The 17281-nt window shown below is 42.9% G+C and overlaps 1 long non-coding RNA gene across 1 annotated transcript in view; it reads right to left on the reverse strand.

Annotated features, from left to right (window-relative positions):
* LOC128327600 (uncharacterized) overlaps positions 1-16983 on the reverse strand; it is a 32297-nt gene extending 15314 nt beyond the window's left edge. The window contains exons 1-2 of the long non-coding RNA XR_008308700.1: positions 15883-16983; positions 11084-11160 (exon numbers count right to left, since the gene is read on the reverse strand). This is a non-coding gene — a long non-coding RNA (uncharacterized LOC128327600). The remainder of the gene's footprint in view (positions 1-11083; positions 11161-15882) is intronic.
* Positions 16984-17281: the final 298 nt, after the last annotated feature.

Raw genomic sequence — 17281 nt, forward strand, 5'->3', positions numbered from 1 at the left:
ACCACCATCTTGTTCCAAACTCCCTTGTCCCCAACTCCCCTGGTGTTTATCTCTGCCATTGTTCTTTTGGCTGGAGCACTTGTGCAAGGGTGCAATGCTGCAATTAATTTTTTATTTCGGAATGGCGCTTTCCCCTCCTGACTGCTTTGCTCAAGGCAGTCCAGAAAGGATTTTTTTTTAAAGGTTGTTATGTCATCCCCCCCACTCCCTCCGCGAATCCATTGGCCCAAAATGGAGCATGAGGAGGGGGCAGATAATGCAGTTTGAGGAGAATATGGACACCCCCTGCCTGGAAACCACATTGCACTGGTCAGCAATATGAATGGCCACCAGCCTACCATGAAGCATTGAAAAACCCTTTACTCATGGTTTGAAACTGTTGCACCATTCCGTTGCACTTTGAAACACTTTCCACCAGTACAAAACTTGTAATCTGGTAAATGCCCTATAGAACTATTAAAGGTGCAAGAGGAGGGGCATAGTAAGGTCAGAGTGGGCCCTGAAACAAAAAGTGGAGTTGGGGCCCTGCCCCTTTGGAAAAGCAGGAGGGGGAGCAGAGAGCAAACTGTCGCTAAGCTGGCAGGCCCCCTTTCTTTCAGGGGACCAGGGATATCCCCGCCCCCACAATTATAGTGGTGCACCTGTACAACATATATATATATATATATATATATATATATATATATATATATATATATATATGAGATTACCTGATCACCAGGTGTGACCTCTGGGCAGATTTCAGTTTGGAAATTAAGCACTAGCATCTGAAGTGGGATGGTGTTTGGCAGGATCTTAGTGAAGGAAAAAGCCAGTCTCCATGGTGTCTGAATCACTGACAATTAGCAGGATTCAAAGAGGCATTGCCTCTTTAAGAGCCAAGCCCAGAAAGCCTCAACGTGCCGCAAGCAGTGTGAGAGAACTAGGACAGGTTTTCAGTTTTCCAGCAGAATCCTGTGTGAGAGTTACTGGATTTGAATGATCTCTTCAGGGGGTCTGAACAGTCCTGGGTCCAGTTGGACTATAGATAGTTTATTTTATAAGTTGTGCTTGCTTGTTTTTTTCACCAATATAAGTTTTATGCATGGATTTCCCCCCGAGTGAGCTATAAGTAATAAACAGTTGAGTGAGAAGCCTGATATATGAGTTAGTGCTCCACATGTGCAGTATGACTGATGCTCATCTTCCTGGTCCAGTCTTGACCAGACCAAGACAGTTCAGGGAGCAACTTGAGTACCCCTAGGCAATGGTTTATATCTCTCTAGAAAGACCCACTTCACACTTCATCAGTGACATGTTTTCATTCCAGAAAGGGCTGCATAAAAGATTAAACTGCCACAGGATTCATGACAGACCGCATTGCCACAAGGGGTATTGCCTGTCATTCAGCAGTAGAGCATATGATTTGGATGCAGAAGGTCCCAGGTTCAGTCCTCGGGTATGGCTGGGAAAGACCCTTCTCTTAAGTCCTGGACAGTCTCTGCCAGTTAATATGGACAGTACTGACCAAGATGGACCAATGGCCTGATTCCATATAAGGTAGCTTCATATGTTTGTCTGCACACAACAGAGCTGCATCAGACTGCTTTAAATTGAAACAGTCCTCATAGAGACAATGGGTTTTTTCACACCAAACCCTATCAAAATGTTGCTTTTGTATGGCAGCTGTTTCTCATGTGATATCTAGTTCTGGATTTCTCCTATTTATTGCATGTATTCTGCAATTTTGTGCAAGTGCAGAATTAACTTTCCTAGTTCTCAGGTTTTAGGATTCAAAGGTTTTCTCATCTTGAGAGCTACAAAGAAGAATGAAAGTGAGTAGACCATAGGGCTGTTTTCACAATGATTGCTAGGGTAGAGAAACTCCTACCCTAGTTAGGGATCCTTGTGCAGTCCCAATTTTTGATCATCTGCGAGGGGAAAACAAGACCAGAGTCTCCTTCCATAATCATCTGCTAAACAGCAGTTGGGTGGGGGGCTTTTCCTCCTACCTAGTTAACAGCTGGGTAGGAGGGAACCCTCGTACTCAGCTGCTGCTGAGCAGACAATTACAGAAGAAGCCTCCTAGCTGGTTTTCCTCTTGCAGATTATCAAAAATCAAGACCATGTGCAGATCCCAAACTAGGGTATGAGGCATCTCCTACTCCAGCAATCATTGTAAGAACAGCCCTAATATGTGGTGAAATCTCCAAAGCCAGAGACTGAGGTCATTCACACAATCACAAATTGTGTTCTACCCAGGTTTGGGAGCTCTGTGTGCTCCCAGTTTACGGTTATGTGGAAGCAAGGTAGGAGGAGAACCTGAGTAGACATGATTGTGTGGAAGCAAGGTGGGAGGAATAGCTACCCAGGTTCCCCTCCTACCTTGCTTCCACACAATCACTTCTACCCAGGTTCTTCTCTTACCTTGCTTCCACACAACCGAAAACTAGGAGCACACACAGTTTCCAAACCGGGTAGAACACAGTTTCTGATTGTGTGAATGACCTCACTGAATAAGATTTCCAGTGATCAGAGAGTGAGACTTAAATCACTTGCCTATCTCCTTGTGCATACATTGGCTAGAAAATGCAAACAAAATGTAATGTGCAAATAGCATGAATTAAAATAAAGTATAAAACCCAAGAAAAAAGTGCACTTCTGCTTCATTTGTATATTTTATTCTGGCTGACATCCTGACTACCGAAGTGTGTGTGTGTAAAAAACAGTTTTGCGTGTCCAGTGGGTCTGCCCCCACAGCTACATCAGTCTCCTTATGCATGTGTTTTCAGAGTCAATGGGTGCTTTTCTCAGAGTGCTCTTCTGCATTTCCAAAGCCCCCTGTCATAGCAGAAACACATAACTGCCCTCAGTGATGTGTTTCCAGTGTGACAGAGGGCTTTGGGAGTGCGGGAGAGACTGCTGCAGGAAAAATGTCCCCTGGTTCCGTTTACACACATGCTTCAGTGGCAGTATATCAGCCACTAATCTCAGAATACCACTTTTCTTGGCAAAGAACTTGGGTTGTTGTGTTACACATTGGGGCTATTCTTGACGATCAGCAAAAATCGGGCTAGCCTCTGCTAGCCCAATTTTTGCTGATCGTCAGAACCACCGGGCTCAGCTGTGAGCCCGGTGATTCTCGAGCGGTTAACCCACTCCTGTAGCCCTCCCCATAGCCCGGGTTTGTGGAGCAAGTGCTTCGCAAGCTCGGGCGATCTGGTCGTGAATAGCCATGGCGCTTAGTAGACCCCCAGAGGGGAGGTGAAAAGCCGCCTCCTGGCTCTGGGGGTCTCCTCAGTATGCCCTGCGCGCTTGCGCAGGGCATACTGGGGCTTCCAGGGGCTGCGTGGCCCCCGCTCCCCCCAGCCCCCGCCAGCTCCGTCTCAGAGTCGGCAATCATGTGGGTGGCCGATCCAGCCGCCCAGGGCTCACTGCCCGATTGTCTGCGGGGAGAGCGGGCTTAGCCCACTCTCCTCGCAGTTTTTCAAAAAGCGGGCCTCACGGATCGTGAGACCCGCCTCAATGTTTTACAGTGTATGTTACACACAACTCTGCCTATTCAAACAGAAAAATCCTACTTTAACTGCATAGGAATGAGATCTATTCTTAGATGTACAGAGAGATGTTTAAGTGTTACCAGTACAGTGTCTATTATCCTGTGGTAGTAGCCATGGGATAATTTAAGAAAACCTAAGGTTTACTTTAGAAAAATCACAGATTTCACTCATTGAGACCCAGCACAAAACAATAATTTGGGGGAGAGAAGATCTTTTCCTCAGCAAATGTTTGCCCGTTCACTCTGCTTTAAACTGAGCTAGAAATAGATCTGTGTCTAAATGAGATGTGATACTTTCTTGCAGTTCTACTATCAGAGCTCCACCTTCTAGAATAAGGCCAAACAAGGAGACAGACTGTGTACCAATAGTGGGTGGCCTGACACTATTCTTGCTTTTGGTACCATTCTGGGAAGCAGTCGTGGGTGATCCTTCTCCCTTCCATCAGAAACCATATTTCTGTTTACTACAGGGGACAGCAAACATCCAGCTGGAAACACCTGTGTGCAGCCCGTGCCATGTACAGATGTACAGCACTTGTTGCTGATCCATCTGGAGAACATGTTGGTATGCCCACCAACTTGTTTGATTTAGACAAGAAACTAAGGCATATTTGTGTTACTGTTTTCAGTTTCAGTTATTTTTCTCAGGAGAGTAAGTGGAAAGAAATATGCTAGAAGTTATCATTAGATGTTTACCATTAGATGTCATCATTAGATGTTTACCCCTGCTAATTGGGTAAAGGGTCGTATTTTAAAGCAGAGGCGTTATTACATTTAATAGAAAGATAGCAGCTGTCCCTATTAAATCTAGCCTAGGCTGTCTCCAATGGCTATTGCTGGTGTCTCTTTGTGTTTTCTTTTTAGATTGTGATTCCCTTTAGGGGAGGGAACCATTTTCTTATTTCTTTTGCTACATAAACAGCTTTGAGAAAGTTTTCGGTTGAAAAGCAGTATATACAATTATTTATTATCATTATCATTATCATCATCATTATTATTGCATCAATATTTTATTCTATAATTAATGCTAATTCATACACAACTATTAGTACATAGTAATTAATTATTGATAAATAATTATCCCTGCTACCTGGACAAAGAGGCATTTTTAAAGTGGTGATTCTCTTCTATTTAGCAAGGACGAGCAACTGGCCTATTCAGCCCCAGCACAGCATGCCTCCAGTGGCTGTTGCAGGTGTCTACCTTATGTTTCTTTTTAGATTGTGAGCCCTTTGGGGACAGGTGATTATCTTATTTTTTTTCCTGTGTAAACCGCTTTGAGAACTTTTTGTTGAAAAGCGATATATAAGTAATAGTAATAGGAAAAATATTAATAAACAACTATTTTTCATTCTTATATAACAAAAGCCTTGCTAAAGCCTATCTAATCCGGCCTCCTGTTTCCCACAATGGCCCACCAGATACCTCTGGGAAGCCCACAAGCAGGAGATGAAGGCATGCCCTCTCTCCTGCTGTTGCTCCCCTGCAACTGATATTCAGAGGCATCCTACCTCTGAACCAGGTGGTGGCTTATAACCACCAAGACTGGTAGCCATTGACTTGTCCATGAACTTGTCTAAGCCCCTTTTAAAACCATCCAAGCTTGGGGCCATCGCCACATCCTGTGGAATAAAATTCTTGATTTTTAATTTTTGTCCAGTTTTCATTTCATTCACTGATCAGCTCAAAAAGCTGAATTTCAACAACAATGATGCAGTAAGGGGTATCACTTTAATTTGGGTCAGATTAAAGGTTGTGGCCGTTCCATGCTAAATCCTAATATGCATCCTGACCTGCAGGAAATTGCCTTCTAGATTAGTCAGACCCATCCATCTAGTTCAATTTCATTCACACTGCTGGCGGCAGTTCTCCGCGGTTTCACACAGGAGTCTTTCCCAGCCCTTCCCCCGGGCCCTTTCCAGATTATACGCTACAACAGTTCTGCCACATATCTGCTAAGTGTGCTTCCATACTACCTGTGTTTTGACACTGCAGTACATGCACTGACAGCAAGGTGCCATTCATATATCCAATGCCTTCTTTCAGGTTTTATCTTTGCGTTTCAGTGCTCAGAGGTGTAACTAGGGAAAACGGCGCCTGGGGCAAGCACTGAAATGGCACCCCCCCCGCGCACCCCCCGTCCCCCCAACATACTACATTATACTTAGGTTTTTCCTCACAAGCGCCCGCCGCCGCCGCCAAGCCAGGCCACTGACTGGCCGCCAGGCGCAAGCAAAGCAATGGGGGGGGCGCGGGGGGCGCAGAAGGGACCGCTCATGGGGGAGGGGACACCGCCACGCTCCCTTGACTGCTGCAGCGCTGCTGCACTGAGCAGGAAACATTTGTATTAACAAAAATTTTTTTAAAAAAATTAAAAAAAAAATTTTTTGGTCATGGCGGTGCCCCCCACGTGACCAGAAAAGATGGCGCCCGGGGCACGTGCCCCCCCTGCCCCCCTATAGTTACGCCTCTGTCAGTGCTACAACATTGCATGTACCTTGCAAAAAAATAGCTGTATTTTCCCATTTTAGGACGGCTGCCTCGCTGTTTCTGTGGTGTAAGGTGGTGTGGTGGGTTCATTCAGCAATTGGACTATTTGTTACTATCTAAAGCCCCTTTGCGCTTTTGATTTTTTTTTTAAAATTGCTTGGTGCTCTTGTGCAAGCGTGCATTTGTGCAATTTCCTTTTATTTGCTTTCACCTCCTCCATTAATGTTAAATCCATTGTGATTATTTTTATTTTTATTTTTCTGTAATTATGTTTCTTCCTTTCCTCTTTCAGCCTCTGCCAGTGAGTTTTTAATTAGTTAAAAAAATAATTATTGTCAGCCATGGCAAGGAATAGTTAAATATGCACAAGCTAGAAAAGACTGTTTCCCCTATAGGTGGCATTTTGCAAAGCTACCCCCCCCCCCCAAAGTGTTTTTTAAAAAGCCTTATCACATCATCATCCCCTGCCTCCTCTGTGACCCCATTGGCCCAAAATGTGGCAGTAGGAGGGCATGGAGAGCATGTCTTTCAAGCAATATGAACAGTCCCTACTGGTAAAACACATTAGGGGTGGCAATAGGAAAGGCCACAGCATATGCAACAAACAGCTTCCACCCTTTTATTTATGTTTTGAATATGATCCTACCACGTCAAAGCATTTTACACCACCTCCAACTGCTGTAGAGCTCACAGTCTGGAAACCACTCTGGAAATGCCAGGAATTTAACTGAGACCTTCTATATGCAAAACATGTGCTCTGCCTGTTGCAGATCCATGCTGTACACTGTCTTGTTTTGCCAGCAGTCACAGAATGAGCCAGGTCCAGATAAATGAAGGTACACATAGGAGGGGGTGAACATTCAAAGTTGACAACAAACCACTGAGTTTTACATAGGTAAGCAGCTACTACTGGCATGCAATAGTTCATAGGAACATAGGAAGCTGCCATATACTGAGTCAGACTATTGGTCTATCTAGCTCAGTATTGTCTTCACAGACTGGCAGCGGCTTCTCCAAGGTTGCAGGCTGCAATCTCTCTCAGCCCTATCTTGGCGAAGCCAGAGAGGGAACTTGGAACCTTTTGCTCTTCCCAGAGTGGCTCCATCCCCTAAGGGGAATATCTTACAGTGCTTACACATCAAGTCTCCCATTCATATGCAACCAGGGTGGACCCTGCTAAGCTAAGGGGACAAGTCATGCTTGCTACCACAAGACCAGCGCTCCCCTGCGGAAGGGTTATGTTGCCTGAAATGCATTGGGGTCTGGATATTATTATTTTATGAAGAATACAGAGGACACCTAGTTTATTATTTGGTTCTTACCAAAAGCCTTCCCAGTGTACATCTATTTTGTGTTGCTCAGTCCCTGAAACCATCATGACAATACAGAAAATATCCCATTCTTGTGTTGACCAGGCACCTAGTATTCTAATGTTGCTTGTGGTGAGGAGCGTGGGACATTCTCTCCAGACTCATAAGGGAGGAAGAGGACCTGCTCTATTCTGAGCTTCTGAAAAGCTGCAGGTGTGGGACAGAGGTGGGAAACTAATATATGGTTAAAATGTTCGGGCTATCGGGCTTCCTGGAAAAACTTGAAGCCAGGAGTACATAAAAAGATTGTGGCTCCTGTGTACAAGCAGAGAAGCTTGTTATAAATGAGATGGTTCTTCTGATGTATGCTTATTTGGATTGTGAAGCCACACACTATTCTAAGTGGGAGCCTTAGGCACCTGCCCAAATTTAGGGCACCTGAAATAATTTATGGTAAAGCTAAATTGTTCCACAAAGATTAAACATGGTAGCAGGGAGTTTGGACAGTCGTTCTGTCCTCTCCCACAAATGACATATTGGAACAACCCAAAAGTGCCTCTGTGAAGTATCAGATGGCTCTGTTATATAACTCTGTGAGTGAGCTGGCATTGGAGGCAGATGACCATGGAATGACTACAGCATACCATGAATCTTTGCCTAGGCCATGAAACATGGTGACAAACCAGTCATAAGGGGTGAAATATCAACTCCTTTCAAACGGGATCCTATATCACGAAGAGTCCATTTCCAGGGATCATCATGTAATATAATGAAATTTGCACCACTGCAGTAGAGTTAGGACAATGGACATACAGCCTCCCCAGTCCCCATTGGTGTACCAGATAATTTTTCAAAGCAGTAGCTTCTGTTTGCCTGAGAGCGTGCTTGGTAATTTATGAAGGATAATGGCAAAAGGCCACAACTGTTTGATTGTGGCTGTTCCCACTTCTACTTTAATGTAAGGGTACTGTGCCAGGACAATTCCACATAACTGAACAGAGTTGAGGGAGGAGAGAAAGCCATAAACAGACCCATGTCATGGCATGCCCTCAACTCCTGCCTGTAGGCTCCCAGTGGCATCTGGTGGGTCACTGTGTGAGACAGGATGCTGAACTAGATGGGCCTTGGGCCTGATCCAGCAGGTCTGTTCTTATGTATCTGTTTATGGCTTTTTAGAGTCTATAGACCTTTTGGGGGCAGAATATTAGCATAACCAGGCACTGAGTTTTATAGAATGCACTATTTGTGTATGGAAGGGGTGAGGTGGAGCTCGAATATTATAACCTTAGGGTTAGTTTTAGGTTACGGTGAAATATATGGTGCCAGCAAACAGAATAAGTGCTAATTCTGCCCATAATATCATATATACAACAGCATTATCAGTGACTGTTTGCCTCAGGAAGCTTTGTTTTCTTTTACGAACATGTGGGGAGAAAGAAATGTCTTGCTTTCCACACAAGGGAAAGAAAGAAGAAATGGGGAAATGCAAGGAATAACCCCCCTTAAGCTCACAAACAAGCTGGCACATTTTGAACTGCTCTTTGGTAACTGATTTGGAGGGTGGGGAATAGGGTTATGAGGCAAATGCTTCACTGGAGAACTCACTAGGGACACTGGTAAAAATAAATTGCTCAGCTCTAATTTTCTTAGCAGCTTCCATGCTATTCTTTGAAACTGAGTAAGAAACCCTTGGCCTAATCCCAAGAGCCAATCTATAGTAAATAGTGCACACTTAAAGCCTAAGTTCCTTTTTAGCACCATTCAGACAGTGACTTCAGCCACACAGCTTAGTCATAGCAGACATTTTTGTGGTGAAAGCATTAAACCCACATGCAGCTCTCTTTCTGTGGCCACAGGGGGTCATGCTCCTTTCCCATTAGCTGAATAAATCATAAAGTCTGTGTGGACCACACAAGAAGCAAGACTAGCAGCAAGCCACAGGCAGTGCTTCCAGCCTGTTATTTCTTTTCAGAAAAAGAAGAGAAAAGGAAAAGAAAGGAAAGCAAATGCGGGGCGGGGTGGGGGGGAGATGCAGAAAAACAGGGAAGCTGCAGGAAATTATTTGATTTCTGTTGCTTTCATTTAATCTCTTTTAAGGTAAAATGGATATATGTGTATGCCCAAGGAAGAAAGAGGAAAGGTATTTAAAATATTTGCTTTAAAACAGAGCCTGTATCTCTTGTTGTCATAGGTTGCAAAATAGGGAGTGAAAATATCCTTGAAGGTTTTTATATAATAAAGTTTCCCCTCCACTCCCCCCCCCACCCCAATATGGTACAGCTCTTCAAGCATCTTGGTATGGCCGAACTCAGACATAATTTTGTATCTGCCCGGATAATATGGCATCTTAGGATCAAACAAGGAAACAAAAGTGTGTCGGATTTTTTCAGGTTGTATGATTCATTCTGCCAATGAAGCGACAGTTAACAGAGTGAGGTCTGGAAGTCTAGAGGTTAGTTCAAGTTCCCATCAATCAGGAAATGAGATAAGAAGTAGGAATTTTAAACATGGCCATTAGCATGCAACTGTTATCACACAGAGAAGATACACACACTGCTCATTATACTAAGCAGCCTTTCTTAAGCATTTCTCTAACACGTACTAAGGCAAAAAATATTTTTCAAAGTGCACTGAACTTTATACAGGCTTTATATAATGGCTTGACTGGCAACTAAAATGTGTCCTGTCTTTCAAAGAACCAAGTTTGTAAGTTAGAGAGAGTGAGTTTGAAGGAGAAAAATTTTTAAGCAATCCTCCCGACACTCACTACATCCATGTTTTGTGCTATGATTCTATACGGTTTGTTCAGATGCCTTTTTGAAAATTATGTGGGGAGGAAGTATTAAATTGAAAATGTAAGACATTTAAACACTACCCACCATCTTTTATTTCATTTAGTAACTCATGCCCTCGTCACTTCTCGGTTGGACTATTGCAATGTGCTCTACCTGGGGTTGCCTTTGAAGATGACTCGGAAGCTTCAGCTGGCCCCAAATGCCACTGTCTGGATGTTTATAGGCAGCAGAAAATATGATCATGTTTCACCTTTGTTGAGGTTGCTACGTTGGCTGCCAGTTCGCTTCCGGGTCCAATTCAAAGTTCTGGTTATCACCTATAAAACCCTTCAGGGTTTGGTGCCTGTGTACCTTCAGGACCGCCTCTCCCATCCAACTTCGACCCGCCCTGAGAGGCCATCTAAGGTGGGTCTTCTCAGAGTTCCGGGCCCAGGGGAGGTACGTGGGGCCCGCGCTCGTGGGAGGACCTTCTCCGTTGCAGCCCCCTCCTTATGGAACAGCTTGCCTCCTGAGATTCGTAATGCCCCCTTAAATGTCCTTTAAGAAGCTTCTGATAACTTACTTATTTTGCCAGACTTTTAGTTTGTGTGTGGGGGGGGGGTTCCCCCACTTTTTTCTTCCCCCCCTTGTCTTCGCTGTTGTTGTTTTAATATATGTAAACTGCCTCGAGTCTAAGGAAGTCAGGTGGTCAATAAATTTGATAGATAGATAGATAAAATTTAACAGCCTGACAGGGAAAAGCTGCTATGACTGGCACTGGGCAAGTTTTCCAGCTGAGCCTCTCTGTGCTGCCACTGCAGCATATCCTATGTGAAATTACACCCCGTGACCCCTCCAGATTGTCACTGCTTCTGAGTAAAGGCAAATAATAAGGTAGAACTGGGATAAGTTGTCAGGTGGCTTTGTAATGTGAAGAAACATCCAATGGGGAGGAGGCTGAGACCACTTACTTCAGTTTCATGTGTGCCTCAACACTTCAGGTAGATATGTGCATAATCTTTGCAAGAGACAGTCCTGTGGTAAATTGCTGAAAACAAAATAAATCATATTAAAAATCATTAACTTGCATGTTCCAATGGCATTTTTTGGTCTGTCTTTGGAAACCAAATGACATCAAACTTTCCAATAATCATGTTAAAATCTCAATTCAGGGTAGCAGAAATGAAAATTTTATTGGTTAAATGTTGCAACTAAGCTATTCATCAGCACTACTGTCAGTACTATGTGGGTTTTGCTCCCTCTGCCTTCATTTGAAGTGGCTAGTATTTAATACATGCCACCTTAAGTGGCGCAGCAGGGAAATGCTTGACTAACAAGCCGAAGGTTGCTGGTCCAGGTTATGGGAAACATGACCTATATTGGGCAGCAGCGATATAGGAAGATTCTGAAAGGCATCATCTCATACTGTACGGGAGGAGGCAATGGTAAACCCCTCCAGTATTCTACCAAAGAAAACCACATGGCTCTGTGGGCGGCAGGAGTCAAAATCCACTTGACAACACACTTTACTTTAGTATTTAATACATACGCCTTTTCCAAATGAGTGATTGAATGCACAATCCATTTTTAAGCCACAATGATCCATTGTTTTTTAACATCTAGACTGCATGACAGTAATGTGTTGTGTGTGTGTGTGTGTGTGTGTGTGTGTATCTATCTATCTATCTCAGCAGCGAGGTTATTAATAGGGATCCACCACAATGCCTTGAAAGATCTTCATTAGCTTCCAGTATATTTACAGGCACTATTCAAAGTGCTAGATTTGACCTAAAAATTCTAAAAGATTTGGTATCTAACTTCTGTTTGAATCTGCTAATTCACCAGATCTGATCCTGAGAGCTTCCCCACTCTACAGCCTGTCTGCTCAGGCATATAGCGGGGGGGTGGGGTGAATTTTGATTATTCACTCTGGCTTTAGGTGTGCCCCCTGTGTCACATGAAAATGTGCCCGAGAACTGCATGACACAGGGGCACTCCTGGAGCCAGAGTGGACCATCAAAATTTGCTCACCCTGCAGTGGACTTGAGACAACGTAGCTAGGGAAGCTCTCTCTCATGCCAGTGCATTTTCCTTTCATCTTATCAGAAAGCGACTCTGGATATCAATCTGTGTTCTTAGACTGTGTGTATGCACACTAAAATATACTTGTGAAGACTTATGTGAATGAAAGAAGTGTTGTATGAACTGATCCTAATTCAGACAAAATTGTCTTTAAAAACTCCTATTCCTAGAGGATCATTCAGATGAATTTCTTCATTGCAGGTCTGAGCTGTAACATTTGCTCTTTCCGAGATTCAGAATTTTATGATAGGCTTTTATTGGTTAGGGAAGTAAGTTTTTGGCAAAAGCATATCACTTTCTAAACTGATTATTATCTGCTCAAAATAAGTAAGTCAATCATCATTCAATCAGCCATGCATCTTTAGCACCTTCTCAGAGTGAATTAATCATGCCTAACATTAAAGCAGCAGTCATATAAACACAGGTACTTCTTAGTAATAGAATTTTGGGAGTCTTGTATAGCTATAATGTGACTGAGCTATGACTTATTTAAAATCACATTGCTGAGAGTGATGTACTTTGTGGGGCATATGAGTATATTTGTAGAACTAGTAGTTGTGGTAACAAGAATAAGTTTACATGTCTGTCCAGATCAGCACCATGTTTTAAGATGGATTTCATCTGCCAGAAAGGTCAATCCAAACTACTTGCACAAACCTGTCTTTATGCTCCTGTTTATTATGTTCCCATGTAGTAGATGTCTTGTGCACTAAAACAGTGCAGCGATATGTCAACATTTCTCTGGTGGTTCCGAATGTTCTAAACAAGAGCCAAGGGTGCAGTGAACCTCCATGTAAACTTTATACAACAGATTCAGCAGAACTGTAATTATTTACAAAATGATGGCATGAGAAATCTCTGGATTTATATATTACATTAAAGTAGCAGGGATTGTGTCCACGTAATTTGATGTTGTAGTGGTTTCAACATTATTTTTATATTATTATTATCCAAGTGAAACCTTTAAAAAATCTATTCTGTGAAGTTTAGAACCATTAACTGCCTGGCAATGATTTCCTTGTAAGGCTTTGCAATACTGGCATGTTAAATGATAAATTATAATTGAACACAGTCTTTGATCTCAGTTGCGAAAAATGCACACATCTCTTAGTCTTAGAGATGTGAGTGGGAGTCCATGCACCTATGGGATGTGGAACAACACACTCGTGTTTATTATTTTATTTATTTATTTTATTTTTTACATTTATATCCTGCTCTTCCTCCAAGGAGCCCAGAGCGATGTACTACATACTTGAATTTCTCCTCACAACAACCCTGTGAAGTATGTTAGGCTGAGAGAGAAGTGACTGGCCCAGAGTCATCCAGCTAGCATCATGGCTGAATGGGGATTTGAACTCGAGTCTCCCCGGTCCTAGTCCAGCACTCTAACTACTACACTATGCTGGTTCACATTATTATGCATTGAATAAATTATTCTTAATGTGCTTTAGGAAACAGAAATGAAGTTACACTAGGGCTGAAGAGGAGAGCTGGTCTTGTGGTGGCGAGCATGAATTATCCCCTTTCCTAAGCAGGGTCGACCCTGGTTGCATTTGACTGGGAGACTACATATGTGAGCACTGTAGTGTATGATATTCCATTTAGGGGATGGGGCTGCTCTGGGAAAAGCACCTGCATGCTTGCATGTAGAAGGTTCTAAGTTGCTTCCCTGGCATCTCCAAGGTTCCTGCCTGCAACCTTGGAAAAGCCACTGTCAGTCTGTGTAAACAATACTGAGCTAGATGGACCAATGGTCTGACTTCCTAAGGCAGCTTCCTAAGTTCCTGAGCTGAAACACAAAGTGCTTTTTGTTAAAAATTTCTCTCCCATGAAAGCACTCTCTCCCAGCACACATTCAGTCTGCCCAATATATGGTGTGGTGGCTCCCAATTTCCTGAATAGGTATCAACCTCACAGTGATAGCTTCGTTTTTCCTCAGTGATGTCATCACATAATCAAATCTGAACCAGTTGCTGCCTCCCATGCCCCTCTCTCCGAAGTCACCGGAGCTGCCCTGATGCCAGAACAGGCAGTCCCTTTAAAGCAGCCTGTTCCCCTGACTTAGGGGCAGCCCTGGACCACCGAGTGGGCTGGAACAGCTTGATGACATCATCGGACTGTATTGACTTGGCTGCTTGCTGACTCTGTGGCGAAGGGAGGGTACGATGGCCACGAAGACCGGCAGCAGTGGCAGCAGGGACTGTGAAGACAGACAACAGTGGAGGTGGAGGCAATGTAGGTGATGGAGGGACTGCAAAGTCAGGGGGCAAAGGGTATCCTCAACCCCACAGGGCTGCTTTCAACTTTGCTACACCCCTGTGTGGATAGGTATGTAAAACAGGACTTTTTGGGCGGTGGCATTCAGATTATAGAATGGCCTCCCAGGTACACCTGGTCCCTTGTTACTCACCTTTTGTTGGGCTCTGAAAACAATGTCATCCCTAGAGGCATTTTAACATTTGGGCTCAAAATGTGTTTTTAATCTGACGCTATGGTTTTTTTTACATAGCATCAGACTACTGCTTTAAATTATCTTGATATCCTATTCTTGATATTCTATTGTAGCTATTTCATTATGTGTTATAGTGCTCTTGTTTTAAGATTCTGTAAGCCACTCAGAGTACATTGATATAGAAGGGCGGGAGATATCTGCTCCAATAAAACAAATAAATAATGCAGTGGAATAAAATTTGGACTGATTCATCTACATTAGAGATCAACTTTGCTCAAGTTCTGTTCTTACATTTCATGCCCTGGTAGGTTTTTTTGTTAGTTTTTAGCTTTAACCTGTAACTTTTTAATTTGAAATGACTGAAATTTGTAACTTTTAAATGTGGTTTTAGCTTGGTCTTTAAAGTAGTTTAATTTTGATTAATATTTTTTTGTTTTATATTGTATCTATTTTATTAATGCTGTGAGCTGCCACAAGCAGTAGTGTACTGGAGGGTAGGGATGTGCACGGGATTTGTGTTCTGTTCAAAGTTCAGAATGGAATGCAAATGCCAGAACATTCTGTCGGAACAACCGGTTGACCGATTGTTCCAACAGAATGAGCTCAGAACATTTTGAGTGTTCCGAGCACCATTTTGGAGGCCTGTTTTCCCCTTGCTGACTGCTTTTGGCACTGGCTTTCGGTTAGTTTGCAATCTCCTTGCTTCTTAGTTGGCTTGTTATCATAAAAATCAAGCTGATTTGTATGATAGCAAGCCAACCAAGAAGCAAGGAGATTGCAAGTCAACCAGAAGCCAGTGCCAAAACCAATCAGCAAGGGAAAAACAGGCCTCCAAAATGGTACTCAGAGCACTCAAAACATTCTAACTTGAAATGGGATTATTCCATTCTGAACTCAAAGCAGGCCCTTCATTTGAAGGGTGTTCTGTTTCAAGCTCAAAACACTCAAAATGGCCCAAAGTTGGAACATTTCAAGCTTGAAATGTTCTACACATCCCTACTGGAAAATGTAGGCTATTTACATTATTTATTTTAAAATAAATATTTTTCAATAAACAAATAAATGCCAAAGAGACCTTATGTGGCATCATAGCCTTTTAATAAAAATATCTACTTTGTGTATTGCTATTTTGTTAATTAAAGCAAGAGGTTATGTCTAAAAAAATTGTATTGATTTTTGCATCATTTCTACTGTTTAAATGTAGTCTTCAAATAGCAAAATCCATCTGACACTTACCACTGTTTACCACCATTTTTAAAAGCCAGGAACAAGGCTATGTACAGATTTCAAAAGGAACTGTCCAGAAGGCTGATCAAGAAGGACAGGCTAAAGTTAAAAGAAGTCAGAGCAGAAATAAAGCAATTGCAAGGATAGGACTGAGGAGAGTGAAATGGTATAGGATTCAAGAGGATGAAAGAAACCAAGGTGGTCCAGAATGAGTCTTGCAGAAGAAGTGAGATTTGAGGAGATGGAAGGAACTTAATGTATAAAGCTAGGTAGGCTATACTAGGTATCATAAACCTGGGAGAAGGGAACATGAGATATTAAAATGCAGCTGAGCTTTTGTAAAATAGAGTGTGAGACTGTATACAAGTCATTAAGGGGAAATAAGAAAAGATACTATTATGGATCAACAGATGCCACTATACAGAAACAAAGCTGAGAGCTAAGGAGATGGATAACATGTAATCATAGTGGAGGAGAAAAGAAGGGTTTTATCCAAGGCAATCTGAAGCACATGCTTTCCCCCACTACTACTTTTTTCATACATCTCATTCTGTTTTCCTTTTATCACACCTTTTTGTTTGTATATGTGGTATACTATGATGTGGACACTAGGGATGTGCGAACCGGCTTGAGGTCAAGCCAGTTTGCCATCGAACTGGGCCGGATCAAGGGTTCACCCTTGAGCTGGTCTGGGCCTAGTTTGGCACAACTTTGAGCCAAACCCTCCAGGCTGGCTTGGAGCTGGTCCAGAATCTGAAATGTAAAAATAAACTGGACACATACTCCTAGTGCACACCCCTAGTGGACACAACAGAATACCTAATCTTACAGCAAATGGTGTTCAGAGTTCTAACTAACGCCATAAATTGGGATCTATTTTTTTGCGGGGTGGGTAATTACTTATATAGCAGAGTATTTCAGGAACTCACTCCCATTACAGCAGAAGTCAACAGGGTCTCAGGAGCAACAGCTTGTAAATGATAAGCATGGAGATTGACTTAAGGTTAGACTAATCTACTTTATATAGAAGAACTTGATGATAGGACAGACCTATATCTAACTGCTGGCTGGCTACATGGTGGTCAGGAAGAGATCAATAGAAGCCTGGTGCTCAGAGAGAAAGCTAGAAGCGTTCTGGGAAGGAGGAGGAGGAGGAAGTCACTCCCAGGAAATTCCTGAGTACATTCTTTCAATTGAGGGGTCATAGAGCCAGAGGTAAACAGGAAAGAGGAGACCCTAACTGACTATTTCTGCTCCCTATGCCCCTAGTGGTTACTGGTGAAAAGGGGTTTACTGGTACAATGGGTTGATGCCATCTGGAGCTGGATCTCCAACACTATCACCTTAAAGTCTCATCTCAGGTGCCAGTTATTTGATTTAACATTTGTAATCACAAACTACTATTTCA

Source organism: Hemicordylus capensis, chromosome 5, assembly GCF_027244095.1.
Source record: "Hemicordylus capensis ecotype Gifberg chromosome 5, rHemCap1.1.pri, whole genome shotgun sequence".
NCBI classification, from domain to species: domain Eukaryota; kingdom Metazoa; phylum Chordata; class Lepidosauria; order Squamata; family Cordylidae; genus Hemicordylus; species Hemicordylus capensis.